This window comes from Dromaius novaehollandiae, chromosome 18, assembly GCF_036370855.1.
Source record: "Dromaius novaehollandiae isolate bDroNov1 chromosome 18, bDroNov1.hap1, whole genome shotgun sequence".
Classification (NCBI taxonomy): domain Eukaryota; kingdom Metazoa; phylum Chordata; class Aves; order Casuariiformes; family Dromaiidae; genus Dromaius; species Dromaius novaehollandiae.
The window spans coordinates 1,322,286-1,343,901 of NC_088115.1; positions in this window are offsets into that span (position 1 = coordinate 1,322,286).

The window sequence follows — 21,616 nt, forward strand, 5'->3', positions numbered from 1 at the left end:
CACATTGTAGTCACCCCCGAGTGCCTTTTTTTGCAGTGTAGGGGCCACTGAGTGCCTTTTTCTGGGGTGTAGAGGCCTCCGAGTGCCTGTTTTCCCAGTGTAAGGGCAGCTGAGTGCCTTTTTTTTGTGCTGCAGGGCCCTCTGAGTGCCTTTCTTTCTGGTGTAGGGGCATCGGAGTGCCTGTTTTCGCATTGTAGCAGCCCCCGAGTGCCTTTTTTTGTGGTGTTGGGGCCACCGAGTGCCTTTTTTTGCCGTGCATGGTCCTCCGAGTGCCTTTTTTGCAGTGTATTAGCCTCCAAGTGCCTTTTTTTTGTGATGCAGCGGCCTCTGAGTGCCTTTTCTTGTGGTTCACTGTTCTCCGGGTGCCTGTTTTTATGGTGCAGGGGCCTCCGAGTGCCTTTGTTTGAGGTGCACTGCTGTCTGAGTGCCTTTTGTTTGCAGTGAAGGGGCATCTAAGTGCCTTTTTTTCCGGCCTAGCGGCCTCCAAGTGCCTATTTTTGCGATGCAGGCTCCCAAAGTGCCTTTTTTTCCAGTAGAGTGTCCTCCATGTGCATATTTTTGCAGTGCATCGCCTCCTAGTGCCCTTTTTTCCCAGTGCTCATGCCTCCAAGTGCCTTTTTTTCTGTTATGGTCCTTCAACGTTCTGTGATATCACTTTACCCTCTGCCTGAAATGATATTGTCAGGTCCACCACTGCTGGATGAGATAGTCATGTCACTTCTGCCTCACGGCCTGGTAGGCCAGTCAGGCCCATCAGTCCTTGCTCTGCTTGTGAGGTTGCTGCTGCCTCTGTGCTTGATAGGCCAGTGGCAGGGCCATGCCTCCTGACTGGGCTTGTGAGGATACTTGTGTCTCCATGCCAAAAAGGGCAGTGGCAGGCCCATGGTTGCTGGTTGTGTCTTATGATGTCACTTTGACCTGCATGCCATTGCATGCATGGCATGCATGGGCATGCACTGCCACGCCCATGGCTGCTGGTCTGCTTGGGTGTTCCCTTCTTTCTCCGTGCTTGATGCGTGATGGCAGGCCCGTAGCTGCTGGCTGTGCTTGTGAGGTCACAGCAGTCCTGTTGCCTGATAGGCCAGTGACAGCTCCATGCCTGCTGGTTGCGTTATGAGGTCATGTTTGTCTCGGGGCCTCATAGGGCAGTTGAATGCCTATGCCTGCTGGCCGTGCTTGTGAGGTCACAGCAGTCCTGTTGCCTGATATGCCAGTTCGAGGCCAATGACTGCTGGGTGGGCTTGTGAGGTCAGAGAAGCCTCAGTGTCCTATAGGGCAGTGGCAGGCCCATAGCTGCTGGGTGGGCTTGTGAGATCACAGCAGCCTCCATGCCCTTTAGGGCAGTGGCAGGCCCCTGACTGTTTACTGTGATTCTGAGTTGACAGCAGCATCAGCACCTGATCGGGAAGTTGGAGGCCGATGGCTGCTCTCTGTGCTTGTCAGGTCACAGCAGCCTCAGTGCCTCATAGGCCAGTGGCAGACCCACAGCTGCTGGCTGTGCTCGTCAGGTCACAGCAGCCTCAGTGTCTTATAGGGCAGTGGCAGGCCCCTGGCTGCTGGCCGCGTTTTCAGGTCACATTTGTCTCTGTACCTCATAGGGCAGTGGCAGGCCCCTGGCTGCTGGCTGCCTTTTGACGTCACATTTGTCTCTGTACCTTATAGGGCAGTGGGAGCCCCCTGGCTGCTCGCTGTGCTTGTGAGGACACATCAGCCTCCTTTTCCTGTAGGCCAGTGGCAGACCCATAGCTGCTGGCTGTGCTTGTGAGGTCACAGCACCCTCAGTGCCTCAAAGGGCAGTGGCAGGCTTCTGGCTGCTGGCTGTGCTTGTGAGGTCATAGCACCCTCCGTGCCTCCTAGGCCAGTGGCAGACTAATGGCCGCTGGCTGTGCTTGTGCGGTCACAGCAGCCTCACTGCCTCATAGGGCGGTAGCAGGCTCATGGCTGCTGGCTGTGCTTGTGAGGTCACAGCAGCCTCCGTGCCTCATAGGCCAGTGGCAGGCTCATGGCTGCTGGCTGTGCTTGTGAGGTCACAGCAGCCTCCGTGCTTCCTAGGCCAGTTGCAGGCTGATGGCTGCTTTCTGGGCTTCTGAAGTCAGAGCAACCTTAGTGTCTCATTGGTTACTGGCAAGCACCCCCTGCTGCCTCTGCTTGTGAGGTCACAGCAGCCTCAGTGCCTCATAGGCCAGGGGCAGGCCCCTGGCTGCTCGCTGTGCTTGTGAGGACACAGCAGCCTCCGTTCCCTATAGGCCAATGGGAGGCCCATAGCTTCTGGATGTGCTTGTAAGGTCACAGCAGTCCTATTTCCTGATAGGCCCGTGGAAGGCCCCTGTCTGCTGGCTGCCTTTTGAGGTCACATTTGTCTCTGTACCTTCTAGGGCAATGGCAGGCCTCTGGCTCCTCGCTGTGCTTGTGAGGTCACAGCAGCCTCCCTGCCCTATAGGGCAGTGGCAGGCCCATAGCTGCTGCCTGGGCTCGTGAGGTCACAGCATCCTCAGTGTCTTACAGGCCAGTGGCAGGCCCCTGGCTGCTGGCTGTGCTTGTGAGGTCACAGAAGCCTCCCTGCCCTTGAGGCCAGTGTCAGGCCCCTGGCTGCTGGCTGTGCTTGTCAGGTCAGAGAAGCCTCAGTGCCCTTTATGGCAGTGGCAGGCCCGTGACAGTGTGCTGTGCTTGTGAGGTCAGAGCAGTGTCAGCGCCTCATTGGGCCGTGGAAGGCCAATGGCTGCTGGCTGTGTTTGTGAGGTAACATCAGCCTCCGTTCCCTATAGGCCAGTGGCAGGCCCTTCACTGCTGGCTGTGCTTGTGAGGTCACAGCAGCCTCAGTGCCTGATAGGCCAGTGGCAGGCCCCTGGCTGCTTGGCTGTGCTTCTGAGGTCACAGCAGCCTCAGTGCTTCACAGGCCAGTGGCAGGCCCCTGGCTGCTGGCTGTGCTTGTCAGGTCACAGCAGCCTCTGTGCCCTATAGGGCAGTGGCAGGCCCCTGGCTGTTTGCTGTGCTTGTGAGGTCACAGCAGTCTGAGTGCCTGATAGGCCAGTGCGAGGCCATTGGCTGCTGGCTGTCCTTTTGAGGTCACGGCAGTCCTATTTCCTGATAGGCCAGTGGCAGGCCTCTGCATGCTGGCTGCATTTTGAGGTCACCTTTGTCTCGGTGCCTCATCAGGCAGTGGGATGCCCATGGCTGCTGACTCTGCTTGTGAGCTCACAGAAGTACCAGTGCCTGACAGGCCACTGGCAGGCCCCTGGCGGCTTCCTGTCCTTGTGAGGTCACATGAGCCTCTGTGTCTGATAGGGCAGTGGAAGGTGTTGTAGAGGCCTGCAAGTGCCTTTTTTTGTGGTGCAGGGCCCTCCAAGTGCCTTTTTTTGCAGTGCAGGGGCCTCAGGGTGCCTTTTTTTGCAGTGCAGGGGCCTCAGGGTGCCTTTTTTTGCAGTGCAGGGGCCTCAGGGTGCCTTTTTTTGCAGTGCAGGGGCCTCAGGGTGCCTTTTTTTCTGCGGTGCAGGGGCTTCGGAGTGCCTTTTTTTGTGGTGCAGGGGCTTCGGAGTGCCTTTTTTTGTGGTGCAGGGGCCTCCAAGTGCCTTTATTTCCAGTGTACAGGCCTGCAAGTGCCTCTTTTTCCAGTGCAGGAGCCTCCGAGTGCCTTTTTTGGTGGTGCAGGGCCCTCCAAGTGCCTTGTTTCACATTGTAGCAGCCCCCGAGTGCCTTTTATTTTGCTGTATAGGCCACTGAATGCCTTTTCTTGTGGTTCAGGGGCCTCCGAGTGCTGTTATTTTGGGGGGTGTGGTCCTCCATGTACCTTTTTTTTGCGGTGTAGTGGCCCCGAGTGCCTTTTCTTGTGGTGCAGGGGCCTCTGAGTGCCTTTTTTCACATTGTAGCAGCCCCCAAGTGCCTTTTTTTGTGCTGTAGGGGCCTCCGAGTGCCTTTTTTTCCAGCGCAGGGGCAGCCGAGTGCCTTTCTCTGCGGTGTAGCGGCCTCCAAGTGCCTTTTTTTCTGGTGTACAGGCCTGCAATGCCTCTTTTTCCAGTGCAGGAGCCTCTGAGTGCTTCTTTTGGTGGTGCCGGGCCCTCCGAGTGCCTTGTTTCACATTGTAGTCACCCCCGAGTGCCTTTTTTTGCAGTGTAGGGGCCACTGAGTGCCTTTTTCTGGGGTGTAGAGGCCTCCGAGTGCCTGTTTTCCCAGTGTAAGGGCAGCTGAGTGCCTTTTTTTTGTGCTGCAGGGCCCTCTGAGTGCCTTTCTTTCTGGTGTAGGGGCATCGGAGTGCCTGTTTTCGCATTGTAGCAGCCCCCGAGTGCCTTTTTTTGTGGTGTTGGGGCCACCGAGTGCCTTTTTTTGCCGTGCATGGTCCTCCGAGTGCCTTTTTTGCAGTGTATTAGCCTCCAAGTGCCTTTTTTTTGTGATGCAGCGGCCTCCGAGTGCCTTTTCTTGTGGTTCACTGTTCTCCGGGTGCCTGTTTTTATGGTGCAGGGGCCTCCGAGTGCCTTTGTTTGAGGTGCACTGCTGTCTGAGTGCCTTTTGTTTGCAGTGAAGGGGCATCTAAGTGCCTTTTTTTCCGGCCTAGCGGCCTCCAAGTGCCTATTTTTGCGATGCAGGCTCCCAAAGTGCCTTTTTTTCCAGTATAGTGTCCTGCATGTGCATATTTTTGCAGTGCATCGCCTCCTAGTGCCCTTTTTTCCCAGTGCTCATGCCTCCAAGTGCCTTTTTTTCTGTTATGGTCCTTCAACGTTCTGTGATATCACTTTACCCTCTGCCTGAAATGATATTGTCAGGTCCACCACTGCTGGATGAGATAGTCATGTCACTTCTGCCTCACGGCCTGGTAGGCCAGTCAGGCCCATCAGTCCTTGCTCTGCTTGTGAGGTTGCTGCTGCCTCTGTGCTTGATAGGCCAGTGGCAGGGCCATGCCTCCTGACTGGGCTTGTGAGGATACTTGTGTCTCCATGCCAAAAAGGGCAGTGGCAGGCCCATGGTTGCTGGTTGTGTCTTATGATGTCACTTTGACCTGCATGCCATTGCATGCATGGCATGCATGGGCATGCACTGCCACGCCCATGGCTGCTGGTCTGCTTGGGTGTTCCCTTCTTTCTCCGTGCTTGATGCGTGATGGCAGGCCCGTAGCTGCTGGCTGTGCTTGTGAGGTCACAGCAGTCCTGTTGCCTGATAGGCCAGTGACAGCTCCATGCCTGCTGGTTGCGTTATGAGGTCATGTTTGTCTCGGGGCCTCATAGGGCAGTTGAATGCCTATGCCTGCTGGCCGTGCTTGTGAGGTCACAGCAGTCCTGTTGCCTGATATGCCAGTTCGAGGCCAATGACTGCTGGGTGGGCTTGTGAGGTCAGAGAAGCCTCAGTGTCCTATAGGGCAGTGGCAGGCCCATAGCTGCTGGGTGGGCTTGTGAGATCACAGCAGCCTCCATGCCCTTTAGGGCAGTGGCAGGCCCCTGACTGTTTACTGTGATTCTGAGTTGACAGCAGCATCAGCACCTGATCGGGAAGTTGGAGGCCGATGGCTGCTCTCTGTGCTTGTCAGGTCACAGCAGCCTCAGTGCCTCATAGGCCAGTGGCAGACCCACAGCTGCTGGCTGTGCTCGTCAGGTCAGAGAAGCCTCAGTGTCTTATAGGGCAGTGGCAGGCCCCTGGCTGCTGGCCGCGTTTTGAGGTCACATTTGTCTCTGTACCTCATAGGGCAGTGGCAGGCCCCTGGCTGCTGGCTGTGCTTGTGAGGTCACAGCAGTCCTATTGGCTGATAGGTCAGTGGCAGGCCAATGGCTGCTGGCTGTCCTTTTGAGGTCACAGCAGTCCTGTTGCCTGACAGGCCAGTGGCAGGCCCTTGGCTGCTGGCTTTGCTTGTGAGGTCAGAGCAGCCTCAGTGCCTCATAGGCCAGTGGCAGACCCACAGCTGCTGGCTTTGCTTGTGAGGTCACAGCAGCCTCAGTGTCTTATAGGGCAGTGGCAGGCCCCTGGCTGCTGGCCGCATTTTCAGGTCACATTTGTCTCTGTACCTCATAGGGCAGTGGCAGGCCACTGGCTGCTGGCTGTGCTTGTGAGGTCACAGCAGTCCTATTGGCTGATAGGTCAGTGGCAGGCCAATGGCTGCTGGCTGTCCTTTTGAGGTCACAGCAGTCCTGTTGCCTGACAGGCCAGTGGCAGGCCCTTGGCTGCTGGCTTTGCTTGTGAGGTCAGAGCAGCCTCAGTGCCTCATAGGCCAGTGGCAGACCCACAGCTGCTGGCTTTGCTTGTGAGGTCACAGCAGCCTCAGTGTCTTATAGGGCAGTGGCAGGACCCTGGCTGCTGGCCGCATTTTCAGGTCACATTTGTCTCTGTACCTCATAGGGCAGTGGCAGGCCACTGGCTGCTGGCTGTGCTTGTGAGGTCACAGCAGTCCTGTTGCCTGATAGGCCAGTGGGATGCCCATAGCTGCTGGCTGTGCTTGTCAGGTCATAACACTCCTACAGCCTGATAGGCCAGCAGCAGGCCCCTGGCTGCTGACTGTGCTTCTGAGGTCACAGCAGCCTCAGTGCCTCATAGGCCAGTGGCAGGCCCATAGCTGCTGGCTGTGCTTGTTAGGTCATAGCAGCCTCAGTGCCTCATAGGCCAATGGAAGGCCCGTAGCTGCTGGCTGTGCTTGTCAGGTCACAGCAGTCCTATTTCCTGATAGGCCCGTGGAAGGCCTCTGTCTGCTGGCTGCCTTTTGAGGTCACATTTGTCTCTGTACCTTCTAGGGCAATGGCAGGCCTCTGGCTCCTCGCTGTGCTTGTGAGGTCACAGCAGCCTCCTTTTCCTGTAGGCCAGAGGGATGCCAATGGCTGCTTGGTGTGCTTGTGAGGTCACAGCTGCCTGCGTGCCTCATAGGCCAGTGGCAGGCCCGTAGCTGCTGGCTTTACTTGTTAGGTGAAATCAGCCTGAGTGTCTTATATGGCAGTGGCAGAGGCCTGGCTGCTGGCCGCGTTTTCAGGTCACATTTGTCTCTGTACCTCATAGGGCAGTGGCAGGCCCCTGGCTGCTGGCTGTGCTTGTGAGGTCACAGCAGTGCTATTGCCTGGTAGGTCAGTGGCAGGCCAATGGCTGCTTGCCATCCTTTTGAGTTCACAGCAGTCTGAGTTACCGATAGGCAAGTGGCAGGCCTCTGGGTGCTGGCTGTTTTTGTGAGGTCACAGCAGCCTCAGTGCCTCATAGGCCAGCGGCAGGCTCATGGCTGCTGACTGTGCTTGTGAGGGCAGAGAAGCCTCAGTGCCCTATAGGGCAGTGGCAGGCCCATAGCTGCTGGCTCGGCTTGTGAGGTCAGAGCAGTCCTATGTCCTGATAGGCCCGTGGCAGGCCCCTGTCTGCTGGCTGCCTTTTGACGTCACATTTGTCTCTGTACCTTATAGGGCAGTGGGAGCCCCCTGGCTGCTCGCTGTGCTTGTGAGGACACATCAGCCTCCTTTTCCTGTAGGCCAGTGGCAGACCCATAGCTGCTGGCTGTGCTTGTGAGGTCACAGCACCCTCAGTGCCTCAAAGGGCAGTGGCAGGCTTCTGGCTGCTGGCTGTGCTTGTGAGGTCATAGCACCCTCCGTGCCTCCTAGGCCAGTGGCAGACTAATGGCCGCTGGCTGTGCTTGTGCGGTCACAGCAGCCTCACTGCCTCATAGGGCGGTAGCAGGCTCATGGCTGCTGGCTGTGCTTGTGAGGTCACAGCAGCCTCCGTGCCTCATAGGCCAGTGGCAGGCTCATGGCTGCTGGCTGTGCTTGTGAGGTCACAGCAGCCTCCGTGCTTCCTAGGCCAGTTGCAGGCTGATGGCTGCTTTCTGGGCTTCTGAAGTCAGAGCAACCTTAGTGTCTCATTGGTTACTGGCAAGCGCCCCCTGCTGCCTCTGCTTGTGAGGTCACAGCAGCCTCCGTTCCCTATAGGCCAATGGGAGGCCCATAGCTTCTGGATGTGCTTGTAAGGTCACAACAGTCCTATTTCCTGATAGGCCCGTGGAAGGCCCCTGTCTGCTGGCTGCCTTTTGAGGTCACATTTGTCTCTGTACCTTCTAGGGCAATGGCAGGCCTCTGGCTCCTCGCTGTGCTTGTGAGGTCACAGCAGCCTCCCTGCCCTATAGGGCAGTGGCAGGCCCATAGCTGCTGCCTGGGCTCGTGAGGTCACAGCATCCTCAGTGTCTTACAGGCCAGTGGCAGGCCCCTGGCTGCTGGCTGTGCTTGTGAGGTCACAGAAGCCTCCCTGCCCTTGAGGCCAGTGTCAGGCCCCTGGCTGCTGGCTGTGCTTGTCAGGTCAGAGAAGCCTCAGTGCCCTTTATGGCAGTGGCAGGCCCGTGACAGTGTGCTGTGCTTGTGAGGTCAGAGCAGTGTCAGTGCCTCATTGGGCCATGGAAGGCCAATGGCTGCTGGCTGTGTTTGTGAGGTAACATCAGCCTCCGTTCCCTATAGGCCAGTGGCAGGCCCTTCACTGCTGGCTGTGCTTGTGAGGTCACAGCAGCCTCAGTGCCTGATAGGCCAGTGGCAGGCCCCTGGCTGCTTGGCTGTGCTTCTGAGGTCACAGCAGCCTCAGTGCTTCACAGGCCAGTGGCAGGCCCCTGGCTGCTGGCTGTGCTTGTGAGGTCACAGCAGCCTCTGTGCCCTATAGGGCAGTGGCAGGCCCCTGGCTGTTTGCTGTGCTTGTGAGGTCACAGCAGTCTGAGTGCCTGATAGGCCAGTGCGAGGCCATTGGCTGCTGGCTGTCCTTTTGAGGTCACGGCAGTCCTATTGCCTGATAGGCCAGTGGCAGGCCTCTGCATGCTGGCTGCATTTTGAGGTCACCTTTGTCTCAGTGCCTCATCAGGCAGTGGGATGCCCATGGCTGCTGACTCTGCTTGTGAGCTCACAGAAGTACCAGTGCCTGACAGGCCACTGGCAGGCCCCTGGCGGCTTCCTGTCCTTGTGAGGTCACATGAGCCTCTGTGTCTGATAGGGCAGTGGAAGGTGTTGTAGAGGCCTGCAAGTGCCTTTTTTTGCGGTGCAGGGGCCACCGAGTGCCTTTTTTTGTGGTGCAGGGCCCTCCAAGTGCCTTTTTTTGCAGTGCAGGGGCCTCAGGGTGCCTTTTTTTGCAGTGCAGGGGCCTCAGGGTGCCTTTTTTTCTGCGGTGCAGGGGCTACCGAGTGCCTTTTTTTGTGGTGCAGGGCCCTCCAAGTGCCTTTTTCTGCGGTGCAGGGGCTTCGGAGTGCCTTTTTTTGAGGTGCAGGGGCTTCGGAGTGCCTTTTTTTGTGGTGCAGGGGCTTCGGAGTGCCTTTTTTTGTGGTGCAGGGGCCTCCAAGTGCCTTTATTTCCAGTGTACAGGCCTGCAAGTGCCTCTTTTTCCAGTGCAGGAGCCTCCGAGTGCCTTTTTTGGTGGTGCAGGGCCCTCCAAGTGCCTTGTTTCACATTGTAGCAGCCCCCGAGTGCCTTTTATTTTGCTGTATAGGCCACTGAATGCCTTTTCTTGTGGTTCAGGGGCCTCCGAGTGCTGTTATTTTGGGGGGTGTGGTCCTCCATGTACCTTTTTTTTGCGGTGCAGTGGCCCCGAGTGCCTTTTCTTGTGGTGCAGGGGCCTCCGAGTGCCTTCTTTTGTGGTGCAGGGCCCTCCGAGTTCCTTTCTTTCTGGTGCAGGGGCCTCCGAGTGCCTTTTTTTGCATTGTAGCAGCCCCCAAGTGCCTTTTTTTGTGCTGTAGGGGCAGCCGAGTGCCTTTTTTTGTGGTGTGGTGCTTGCTCCAAGTGCCTTTCTTTTGTGCTGTAGGGGCCTCTGAGTGCATTTTTTTTTGCGGTGCACTGGCCTCCAAGTGCCCTGTTTTTCAGTGCACTGGCCTCCGAGTGCCTTTTTTTGCAGTGCAGGGGCTACTGAGTGCCTTTTTTTGCGGTGCAGGGGCTACTGAGTGCCTTTTTTTGCAGTGTAGTAGCCTCCAAGTGCCTTTTTTTGCAATGTGGGGGCCACCGAGTGCCTTTTTTTGCGGTGAAGGGCCCTCCGAGTGCCTTTTTTTGCAGTGTAGGGGCCTCCGAGTGCCTTCTTTCGTGGTGCAGGGGCCTCCGAGTGCCTTTATATCCGGTGTACAGGCCTGCAAGTGCCTCTTTTTCCAGTGCAGGAGCCTCCGAGTGCTTTTTTTTTGTGGTGCAGGGCCCTCTGAGTGCCTTTTTTCGCGTTGTAGCAGCCTCCGAGTGCCTTTTTTTGCATTTTAGCAGCCACCAAGTGCCTTTTTTTGTGTTGTAGGGGCCACTGAGTGCCTTTTTTTGTGGTGTAGGGGCAGCCGAGTGCCTTTTTATGTGGTGTGGTCCTCCGAGTGCCTTTCTTTTGTTGTGTCGAGGCCTCTGGGTGCTTTTTTTTTTTTTTTGCAGTGTAGCGGCCTCCGAGTGCCTTTTTTTGCGGTGTGGAGGCCTCTGAGTGCCTTTTTTTGCGGTGTGGAGGCCTCTGAGTGCCTTTTTTTGCAATGCAGGGGCCTCAGGGTGCATTTTTTTGCTGTGCATGGGCTTCAGGGTGCATTTTTTTGCAGTGTAGTAGCCTCCAAGTGCCTTTTTTTGTGGTGCTGGGGCCTCAGAGTGCCTTTATTTCCAGTGTACAGGCCTGCAAGTGCCTCTTTTTCCAGTGCAGGGGCCGCCAAGTGCCTTTATTTCCAGTGTACAGGCCTGCAAGTGGCTCTTTTCCCAGTGTAGGGGCAGCCGAGTGCCTTTTTTTGCGGTGCAGGGGCCTCAGGGTGCATTTTTTTGCAGTGTAGTAGCCTCCAAGTGCCTTTTTTTGCAATGTAGGGGCTTCGGAGTGCCTTTTTTTGTGGTGCAGGGGCCTCCAAGTGCCTTTATTTCCAGTGTACAGGCCTGCAAGTGCCTCTTTTTCCAGTGCAGGGGCCTCCGAGTGCCTTTTTTGGTGGTGCAGGGCCCTCCAAGTGCCTTGTTTCACATTGTAGCAGCCCCCAAGTGCCTTTTTTTGTGCTGTAGGGGCAGCCGAGTGCCTTTTTTTGTGGTGTGGTGCTCCAAGTGCCTTTCTTTTGTGCTGTAGGGGCCTCTGAGTGCATTTTTTTTTGCGGTGCACTGGCCTCCAAGTGCCCTGTTTTTCAGTGCACTGGCCTCCGAGTGCCTTTTTTTGCGGTGCAGGGGCTACCGAGTGCCTTTTTTTGCAGTGTAGTAGCCTCCAAGTGCCTTTTTTTGCAGTGTAGTAGCCTCCGAGTGCCTTCTTTTGTGGTGCAGGGGCCTCCAAGTGCCTTTATATCCAGTGTACAGGCCTGCAAGTGCCTCTTTTTCCAGTGCAGGAGCCTCCGAGTGCTTTTTTTGTGGTGCAGGGCCCTCTAAGTGCCTTTTTTTGCGTTGTAGCAGCCTCCGAGTTCCTTTCTTTCTGGTGCAGGGGCCTCCGAGTGCCTTTTTTTGCATTGTAGCAGCCTCCGAGTGCCTTTTCTTGTGCTGTAGGGGCCTCCGAGTGCCTTTTTTTGTGGTGTAGGGGCAGCCGAGTGCCTTTTTTTGCAGTGCAGGGGCCTCAGGGTGCATTTTTTTGCAGTGTAGTAGCCTCCAAGTGCCTTTTTTTGCAATGTAGGAGCTTCGGAGTGCCTTTTTTTGTGGTGCAGGGGCCTCCAAGTGCCTTTATTTCCAGTGTACAGGCCTGCAAGTGCCTCTTTTTCCAGTGCAGGAGCCTCCGAGTGCCTTTTTTGGTGGTGCAGGGCCCTCCAAGTGCCTTGTTTCACATTGTAGCAGCCCCCGAGTGCCTTTTATTTTGCTGTATAGGCCACTGAATGGATTTTCTTGTGGTTCAGGGGCCTCCGAGTGCTGTTATTTTGGGGGGTGTGGTCCTCCATGTACCTTTTTTTTGCGGTGTAGTGGCCCCGAGTGCCTTTTCTTGTGGTGCAGGGGCCTCCGAGTGCCTTCTTTTGTGGTGCAAGGCCCTCCGAGTTCCTTTATTTCTGGTGCAGGGGCCTCCGAGTGCCTTTTTTTGCATTGTAGCAGCCCCCAAGTGCCTTTTTTTGTGCTGCAGGGGCCTCCGAGTGCCTTTTTTTGTGGTGTAGGGGCAGCCGAGTGCCTTTTTTTGTGGTGTGGTGCTCCAAGTGCCTTTCTTTTGTGCTGTAGGGGCCTCTGAGTGCATTTTTTTTTGCGGTGCACTGGCCTCCAAGTGCCCTGTTTTTCAGTGCACTGGCCTCCGAGTGCCTTTTTTTGCAGTGCAGGGGCTACTGAGTGCCTTTTTTTGCGGTGCAGGGGCTACTGAGTGCCTTTTTTTGCAGTGTAGTAGCCTCCAAGTGCCTTTTTTTGCAATGTGGGGGCCACCGAGTGCCTTTTTTTGCGGTGAAGGGCCCTCCGAGTGCCTTTTTTTGCAGTGTAGGGGCCTCCGAGTGCCTTCTTTCGTGGTGCAGGGGCCTCCGAGTGCCTTTATATCCGGTGTACAGGCCTGCAAGTGCCTCTTTTTCCAGTGCAGGAGCCTCCGAGTGCTTTTTTGTTGTGGTGCAGGGCCCTCTGAGTGCCTTTTTTCGCATTGTAGCAGCCTCCGAGTGCCTTTTTTTGCATTTTAGCAGCCACCAAGTGCCTTTTTTTGTGCTGTAGGGGCCACTGAGTGCCTTTTCTTGTGGTGTAGGGGCAGCCGAGTGCCTTTTTATGTGGTGTGGTCCTCCGAGTGCCTTTCTTTTGTTGTGTCGAGGCCTCTGGGTGCTTATTTTTTTTTTTGCAGTGTAGCGGCCTCCAAGTGCCTTTTTTTGCAGCGTGGAGGCCTCCGAGTGCCTTTTTTGGCAATGCAGGGGCCTCAGGGTGCCTTTTTTTGCTGTGCATGGGCTTCAGGGTGCATTTTTTTTGCAGTGTAGTAGCCTCCAAGTGCCTTTTTTTGCAATGTAGGGGCTTCGTGGTGCCTTTTTTTGTGGTGCTGGGGCCTCAGAGTGCCTTTATTTCCAGTGTACAGGCCTGCAAGTGCCTCTTTTTCCAGTGCAGGGGCCGCCGAGTGCCTTTATTTCCAGTGTACAGGCCTGCAAGTGCCCCTTTTCCCAGTGCAGGGGCCTCCGAGTGCCTTTTTTGGTGGTGCTGGGCCCTCAGAGTGCCTTGTTTCGCATTGTAGCAGCCCCCGAGTGCCTTTTATTGTGCTGTAGGGGCCACCGAGTGCCTTTTCTTGTGGTTCAGGGGCCTCCGAGTGCCTTTTCTTTTGTGGTGCAGGGCCCTCCAAGTGCCTTTGTTTCTGGTGCAGGGGCCTCCGAGTGCCTTTTTTTGCATTGTAGCAGCCCCCAAGTGCCTTTTTTTGTGCTGTAGGGGCAGCAGAGTGCCTTTTTTTGTGGTGCAGGGGCCTCCAAGTGCCTTGTTTCACATTGTAGCAGCCCCCGAGTGCCTTTTATTTTGCTGTATAGGCCACTGAATGCCTTTTCTTGTGGTTCAGGGGCCTCCGAGTGCTGTTATTTTGGGGGGTGTGGTCCTCCATGTACCTTTTTTTTGCGGTGTAGTGGCCCCGAGTGCCTTTTCTTGTGGTGCAGGGGCCTCCGAGTGCCTTCTTTTGTGGTGCAGGGCCCTCCGAGTTCCTTTCTTTCTGGTGCAGGGGCCTCCGAGTGCCTTTTTTTGCATTGTAGCAGCCCCCAAGTGCCTTTTTTTGTGGTGTAGGGGCAGCCGAGTGCCTTTTTTTGTGGTGTGGTGCTCCAAGTGCCTTTCTTTTGTGCTGTAGGGGCCTCTGAGTGCATTTTTTTTTGCGGTGCACTGGCCTCCGAGTGCCTTTTTTTTGCAGTGCAGGGGCTACTGAGTGCCTTTTTTTGCAGTGTAGTAGCCTCCAAGTGCCTTTCTTGGCAGTGTAGGGGTCTCCGAGTGCCTTCTTTTGTGGTGCAGGGGCTTCCAAGTGCCTTTATATCCGGTGTACAGGCCTACTAGTGCCTCTTTTTCCAGTGCAGGAGCCTCCGAGTGCTTTTTTTGTGGTGCAGGGCCCTCTGAGTGCCTTTTTTCGCGTTGTAGCAGCCTCCGAGTGCCTTTTTTTGCATTTTAGCAGCCACCAAGTGCCTTTTTTTGTGCTGTAGGGGCCACTGAGTACCTTATCTTGTGGTGTAGGGGCAGCCGAGTGGCTCTTTTTCCAGTGTAGGGGCAGCCGAGTGCCTTTTTTTGTGGTGTGGTCCTCCGAGTGCCTTTCTTTTGTGGTGTCGAGGCCTCTGGGTGCATTTTTTTTTTGCGGTGTGGAGGCCTCCGAGTGCCTTTTTTTGCGGTGTGGAGGCCTCCGAGTGCCTTTTTTTGCAATGCAGGGGCCTCAGGGTGCATTTTTTTGCTGTGCATGGGCTTCAGGGTGCATTTTTTTGCAGTGTAGTAGCCTCCAAGTGCCTTTTTTTGCAATGTGGGGGCCACCGAGTGCCTTTCTTGGTGGTGTAGGGGCCTCTGAGTGCCTTCTTTTGTGGTGCAGGAGCCTCCGAGTGCTTTTTTTGGTGGTGCTGGGCCCTCTGAGTGCCTTGTTTCACGTTGTAGCAGCCCCCGAGTGCCTTTTATTGTGCTGTAGGGTCCACCGAGTGGCTTTTCTTGTGGTTCAGAGGCCACCGAGTGCCTTTTCTTGTGGTTCAGGGGCCTCTGAGTGCCTTTTTTCACATTGTAGCAGCCCCCGAGTGCGTTTTTTTGTGCTGTAGGAGCCACCGAGTGCCTTTTCTTGTGGTTCAGTGGCCTCTGAGTGCCTTTTTTCACATTGTAGCAGCCCCCAAGTGCCTTTTTTTGTGCTGTAGGGGCCTCCGAGTGCCTTTTTTTCCAGCGCAGGGGCAGCCGAGTGCCTTTCTCTGCGGTGTAGCGGCCTCCAAGTGCCTTTTTTTCTGGTGTACAGGCCTGCAATGCCTCTTTTTCCAGTGCAGGAGCCTCTGAGTGCTTCTTTTGGTGGTGCCGGGCCCTCCGAGTGCCTTGTTTCACATTGTAGTCACCCCCGAGTGCCTTTTTTTGCAGTGTAGGGGCCACTGAGTGCCTTTTTCTGGGGTGTAGAGGCCTCCGAGTGCCTGTTTTCCCAGTGTAAGGGCAGCTGAGTGCCTTTTTTTTGTGCTGCAGGGCCCTCTGAGTGCCTTTCTTTCTGGTGTAGGGGCATCGGAGTGCCTGTTTTCGCATTGTAGCAGCCCCCGAGTGCCTTTTTTTGTGGTGTTGGGGCCACCGAGTGCCTTTTTTTGCCGTGCATGGTCCTCCGAGTGCCTTTTTTGCAGTGTATTAGCCTCCAAGTGCCTTTTTTTGTGATGCAGCGGCCTCCGAGTGCCTTTTCTTGTGGTTCACTGTTCTCCGGGTGCCTGTTTTTATGGTGCAGGGGCCTCCGAGTGCCTTTGTTTGAGGTGCACTGCTGTCTGAGTGCCTTTTGTTTGCAGTGAAGGGGCATCTAAGTGCCTTTTTTTCCGGCCTAGCGGCCTCCAAGTGCCTATTTTTGCGATGCAGGCTCCCAAAGTGCCTTTTTTTCCAGTATAGTGTCCTGCATGTGCATATTTTTGCAGTGCATCGCCTCCTAGTGCCCTTTTTTCCCAGTGCTCATGCCTCCAAGTGCCTTTTTTTCTGTTATGGTCCTTCAACGTTCTGTGATATCACTTTACCCTCTGCCTGAAATGATATTGTCAGGTCCACCACTGCTGGATGAGATAGTCATGTCACTTCTGCCTCACAGCCTGGTAGGCCAGTCAGGCCCATCAGTCCTTGCTCTGCTTGTGAGGTTGCTGCTGCCTCTGTGCTTGATAGGCCAGTGGCAGGGCCATGCCTCCTGACTGGGCTTGTGAGGATACTTGTGTCTCCATGCCAAAAAGGGCAGTGGCAGGCCCATGGTTGCTGGTTGTGTCTTATGATGTCACTTTGACCTGCATGCCATTGCATGCATGGCATGCATGGGCATGCACTGCCACGCCCATGGCTGCTGGTCTGCTTGGGTGTTCCCTTCTTTCTCCGTGCTTGATGCGTGATGGCAGGCCCGTAGCTGCTGGCTGTGCTTGTGAGGTCACAGCAGTCCTGTTGCCTGATAGGCCAGTGACAGCTCCATGCCTGCTGGTTGCGTTATGAGGTCATGTTTGTCTCGGGGCCTCATAGGGCAGTTGAATGCCTATGCCTGCTGGCCGTGCTTGTGAGGTCACAGCAGTCCTGTTGCCTGATATGCCAGTTCGAGGCCAATGACTGCTGGGTGGGCTTGTGAGGTCAGAGAAGCCTCAGTGTCCTATAGGGCAGTGGCAGGCCCATAGCTGCTGGGTGGGCTTGTGAGATCACAGCAGCCTCCATGCCCTTTAGGGCAGTGGCAGGCCCCTGACTGTTTACTGTGATTCTGAGTTGACAGCAGCATCAGCACCTGATCGGGAAGTTGGAGGCCGATGGCTGCTCTCTGTGCTTGTCAGGTCACAGCAGCCTCAGTGCCTCATAGGCCAGTGGCAGACCCACAGCTGCTGGCTGTGCTCGTCAGGTCACAGCAGCCTCAGTGTCTTATAGGGCAGTGGCAGGCCCCTGGCTGCTGGCCGCGTTTTGAGGTCACATTTGTCTCTGTACCTCATAGGGCAGTGGCAGGCCCCTGGCTGCTGGCTGCCTTTTGACGTCACATTTGTCTCTGTACCTTATAGGGCAGTGGGAGCCCCCTGGCTGCTCGCTGTGCTTGTGAGGACACATCAGCCTCCTTTTCCTGTAGGCCAGTGGCAGACCCATAGCTGCTGGCTGTGCTTGTGAGGTCACAGCACCCTCAGTGCCTCAAAGGGCAGTGGCAGGCTTCTGGCTGCTGGCTGTGCTTGTGAGGTCATAGCACCCTCCGTGCCTCCTAGGCCAGTGGCAGACTAATGGCCGCTGGCTGTGCTTGTGCGGTCACAGCAGCCTCACTGCCTCATAGGGCGGTAGCAGGCTCATGGCTGCTGGCTGTGCTTGTGAGGTCACAGCAGCCTCCGTGCCTCATAGGCCAGTGGCAGGCTCATGGCTGCTGGCTGTGCTTGTGAGGTCACAGCAGCCTCCGTGCTTCCTAGGCCAGTTGCAGGCTGATGGCTGCTTTCTGGGCTTCTGAAGTCAGAGCAACCTTAGTGTCTCATTGGTTACTGGCAAGCACCCCCTGCTGCCTCTGCTTGTGAGGTCACAGCAGCCTCAGTGCCTCATAGGCCAGGGGCAGGCCCCTGGCTGCTCGCTGTGCTTGTGAGGACACAGCAGCCTCCGTTCCCTATAGGCCAATGGGAGGCCCATAGCTTCTGGATGTGCTTGTAAGGTCACAGCAGTCCTATTTCCTGATAGGCCCGTGGAAGGCCCCTGTCTGCTGGCTGCCTTTTGAGGTCACATTTGTCTCTGTACCTTATAGGGCAATGGCAGGCCTCTGGCTCCTCGCTGTGCTTGTGAGGTCACAGCAGCCTCCCTGCCCTATAGGGCAGTGGCAGGCCCATAGCTGCTGCCTGGGCTCGTGAGGTCACAGCATCCTCAGTGTCTTACAGGCCAGTGGCAGGCCCCTGGCTGCTGGCTGTGCTTGTGAGGTCACAGAAGCCTCCCTGCCCTTGAGGCCAGTGTCAGGCCCCTGGCTGCTGGCTGTGCTTGTCAGGTCAGAGAAGCCTCAGTGCCCTTTATGGCAGTGGCAGGCCCGTGACAGTGTGCTGTGCTTGTGAGGTCAGAGCAGTGTCAGCGCCTCATTGGGCCGTGGAAGGCCAATGGCTGCTGGCTGTGTTTGTGAGGTAACATCAGCCTTCGTTCCCTATAGGCCAGTGGCAGGCCCTTCACTGCTGGCTGTGCTTGTGAGGTCACAGCAGCCTCAGTGCCTGATAGGCCAGTGGCAGGCCCCTGTCTGCTTGGCTGTGCTTGTGAGGTCACAGCAGCCTCAGTGCTTCACAGGCCAGTGGCAGGCCCCTGGCTGCTGGCTGTGCTTGTCAGGTCACAGCAGCCTCTGTGCCCTATAGGGCAGTGGCAGGCCCCTGGCTGTTTGCTGTGCTTGTGAGGTCACAGCAGTCTGAGTGCCTGATAGGCCAGTGCGAGGCCATTGGCTGCTGGCTGTCCTTTTGAGGTCACGGCAGTCCTATTTCCTGATAGGCCAGTGGCAGGCCTCTGCATGCTGGCTGCATTTTGAGGTCACCTTTGTCTCGGTGCCTCATCAGGCAGTGGGATGCCCATGGCTGCTGACTCTGCTTGTGAGCTCACAGAAGTACCAGTGCCTGACAGGCCACTGGCAGGCCCCTGGCGGCTTCCTGTCCTTGTGAGGTCACATGAGCCTCTGTGTCTGATAGGGCAGTGGAAGGTGTTGTAGAGGCCTGCAAGTGCCTTTTTTTGCGGTGCAGGGGCCACCGAGTGCCTTTTTTTGTGGTGCAGGGCCCTCCAAGTGCCTTTTTTTGCAGTGCAGGGGCCTCAGGGTGCCTTTTTTTGCAGTGCAGGGGCCTCAGGGTGCCTTTTTTTGCAGTGCAGGGGCCTCAGGGTGCCTTTTTTTGTAGTGCAGGGGCCTCAGGGTGCCTTTTTTTCTGCGGTGCAGGGGCTTCGGAGTGCCTTTTTTTGTGGTGCAGGGGCCTCCAAGTGCCTTTATTTCCAGTGTACAGGCCTGCAAGTGCCTCTTTTTCCAGTGCAGGAGCCTCCGAGTGCCTTTTTTGGTGGTGCAGGGCCCTCCAAGTGCCTTGTTTCACATTGTAGCAGCCCCCGAGTGCCTTTTATTTTGCTGTATAGGCCACTGAATGCCTTTTCTTGTGGTTCAGGGGCCTCCGAGTGCTGTTATTTTGGGGGGTGTGGTCCTCCATGTACCTTTTTTTTGCGGTGTAGTGGCCCCGAGTGCCTTTTCTTGTGGTGCAGGGGCCTCTGAGTGCCTTTTTTCACATTGTAGCAGCCCCCAAGTGCCTTTTTTTGTGCTGTAGGGGCCTCCGAGTGCCTTTTTTTCCAGCGCAGGGGCAGCCGAGTGCCTTTCTCTGCGGTGTAGCGGCCTCCAAGTGCCTTTTTTTCTGGTGTACAGGCCTGCAATGCCTCTTTTTCCAGTGCAGGAGCCTCTGAGTGCTTCTTTTGGTGGTGCCGGGCCCTCCGAGTGCCTTGTTTCACATTGTAGTCACCCCCGAGTGCCTTTTTTTGCAGTGTAGGGGCCACTGAGTGCCTTTTTCTGGGGTGTAGAGGCCTCCGAGTGCCTGTTTTCCCAGTGTAAGGGCAGCTGAGTGCCTTTTTTTTGTGCTGCAGGGCCCTCTGAGTGCCTTTCTTTCTGGTGTAGGGGCATCAGAGTGCCTGTTTTCGCATTGTAGCAGCCCCCGAGTGCCTTTTTTTGTGGTGTTGGGGCCACCGAGTGCCTTTTTTTGCCGTGCATGGTCCTCCGAGTGCCTTTTTTGCAGTGTATTAGCCTCCAAGTGCCTTTTTTTTGTGATGCAGCGGCCTCTGAGTGCCTTTTCTTGTGGTTCACTGTTCTCCGGGTGCCTGTTTTTATGGTGCAGGGGCCTCCGAGTGCCTTTGTTTGAGGTGCACTGCTGTCTGAGTGCCTTTTGTTTGCAGTGAAGGGGCATCTAAGTGCCTTTTTTTCCGGCCTAGCGGCCTCCAAGTGCCTATTTTTGCGATGCAGGCTCCCAAAGTGCCTTTTTTTCCAGTAGAGTGTCCTGCATGTGCATATTTTTGCAGTGCATCGCCTCCTAGTGCCCTTTTTTCCCAGTGCTCATGCCTCCAAGTGCCTTTTTTTCTGTTATGGTCCTTCAACGTTCTGTGATATCACTTTACCCTCTGCCTGAAATGATATTGTCAGGTCCACCACTGCTGGATGAGATAGTCATGTCACTTCTGCCTCACGGCCTGGTAGGCCAGTCAGGCCCATCAGTCCTTGCTCTGCTTGTGAGGTTGCTGCTGCCTCTGTGCTTGATAGGCCAGTGGCAGGGCCATGCCTCCTGACTGGGCTTGTGAGGATACTTGTGTCTCCATGCCAAAAAGGGCAGTGGCAGGCCCATGGTTGCTGGTTGTGTCTTATGATGTCACTTTGACCTGCATGCCATTGCATGCATGGCATGCATGGGCATGCACTGCCACGCCCATGGCTGCTGGTCTGCTTGGGTGTTCCCTTCTTTCTCCGTGCTTGATGCGTGATGGCAGGCCCGTAGCTGCTGGCTGTGCTTGTGAGGTCACAGCAGTCCTGTTGCCTGATAGGCCAGTGACAGCTCCATGCCTGCTGGTTGCGTTATGAGGTCATGTTTGTCTCGGGGCCTCATAGGGCAGTTGAATGCCTATGCCTGCTGGCCGTGCTTGTGAGGTCACAGCAGTCCTGTTGCCTGATATGCCAGTTCGAGGCCAATGACTGCTGGGTGGGCTTGTGAGGTCAGAGAAGCCTCAGTGTCCTATAGGGCAGTGGCAGGCCCATAGCTGCTGGGTGGGCTTGTGAGATCACAGCAGCCTCCATGCCCTTTAGGGCAGTGGCAGGCCCCTGACTGTTTACTGTGATTCTGAGTTGACAGCAGCATCAGCACCTGATCGGGAAGTTGGAGGCCGATGGCTGCTCTCTGTGCTTGTCAGGTCACAGCAGCCTCAGTGCCTCATAGGCCAGTGGCAGACCCACAGCTGCTGGCTGTGCTCGTCAGGTCAGAGAAGCCTCAGTGTCTTATAGGGCAGTGGCAGGCCCCTGGCTGCTGGCCGCGTTTTGAGGTCACATTTGTCTCTGTACCTCATAGGGCAGTGGCAGGCCCCTGGCTGCTGGCTGTGCTTGTGAGGTCACAGCAGTCCTATTGGCTGATAGGTCAGTGGCAGGCCAATGGCTGCTGGCTGTCCTTTTGAGGTCACAGCAGTCCTGTTGCCTGACAGGCCAGTGGCAGGCCCTTGGCTGCTGGCTTTGCTTGTGAGGTCAGAGCAGCCTCAGTGCCTCATAGGCCAGTGGCAGACCCACAGCTGCTGGCTTTGCTTGTGAGGTCACAGCAGCCTCAGTGTCTTATAGGGCAGTGGCAGGCCCCTGGCTGCTGGCCGCATTTTCAGGTCACATTTGTCTCTGTACCTCATAGGGCAGTGGCAGGCCACTGGCTGCTGGCTGTGCTTGTGAGGTCACAGCAGTCCTATTGGCTGATAGGTCAGTGGCAGGCCAATGGCTGCTGGCTGTCCTTTTGAGGTCACAGCAGTCCTGTTGCCTGACAGGCCAGTGGCAGGCCCTTGGCTGCTGGCTTTGCTTGTGAGGTCAGAGCAGCCTCAGTGCCTCATAGGCCAGTGGCAGACCCACAGCTGCTGGCTTTGCTTGTGAGGTCACAGCAGCCTCAGTGTCTTATAGGGCAGTGGCAGGACCCTGGCTGCTGGCCGCATTTTCAGGTCACATTTGTCTCTGTACCTCATAGGGCAGTGGCAGGCCACTGGCTGCTGGCTGTGCTTGTGAGGTCACAGCAGTCCTGTTGCCTGATAGGCCAGTGGGATGCCCATAGCTGCTGGCTGTGCTTGTCAGGTCATAACACTCCTACAGCCTGATAGGCCAGCAGCAGGCCCCTGGCTGCTGACTGTGCTTCTGAGGTCACAGCAGCCTCAGTGCCTCATAGGCCAGTGGCAGGCCCATAGCTGCTGGCTGTGCTTGTTAGGTCATAGCAGCCTCAGTGCCTCATAGGCCAATGGAAGGCCCGTAGCTGCTGGCTGTGCTTGTCAGGTCACAGCAGTCCTATTTCCTGATAGGCCCGTGGAAGGCCTCTGTCTGCTGGCTGCCTTTTGAGGTCACATTTGTTTCTGTACCTTCTAGGGCAATGGCAGGCCTCTGGCTCCTCGCTGTGCTTGTGAGGTCACAGCAGCCTCCTTTTCCTGTAGGCCAGAGGGATGCCAATGGCTGCTTGGTGTGCTTGTGAGGTCACAGCTGCCTGCGTGCCTCATAG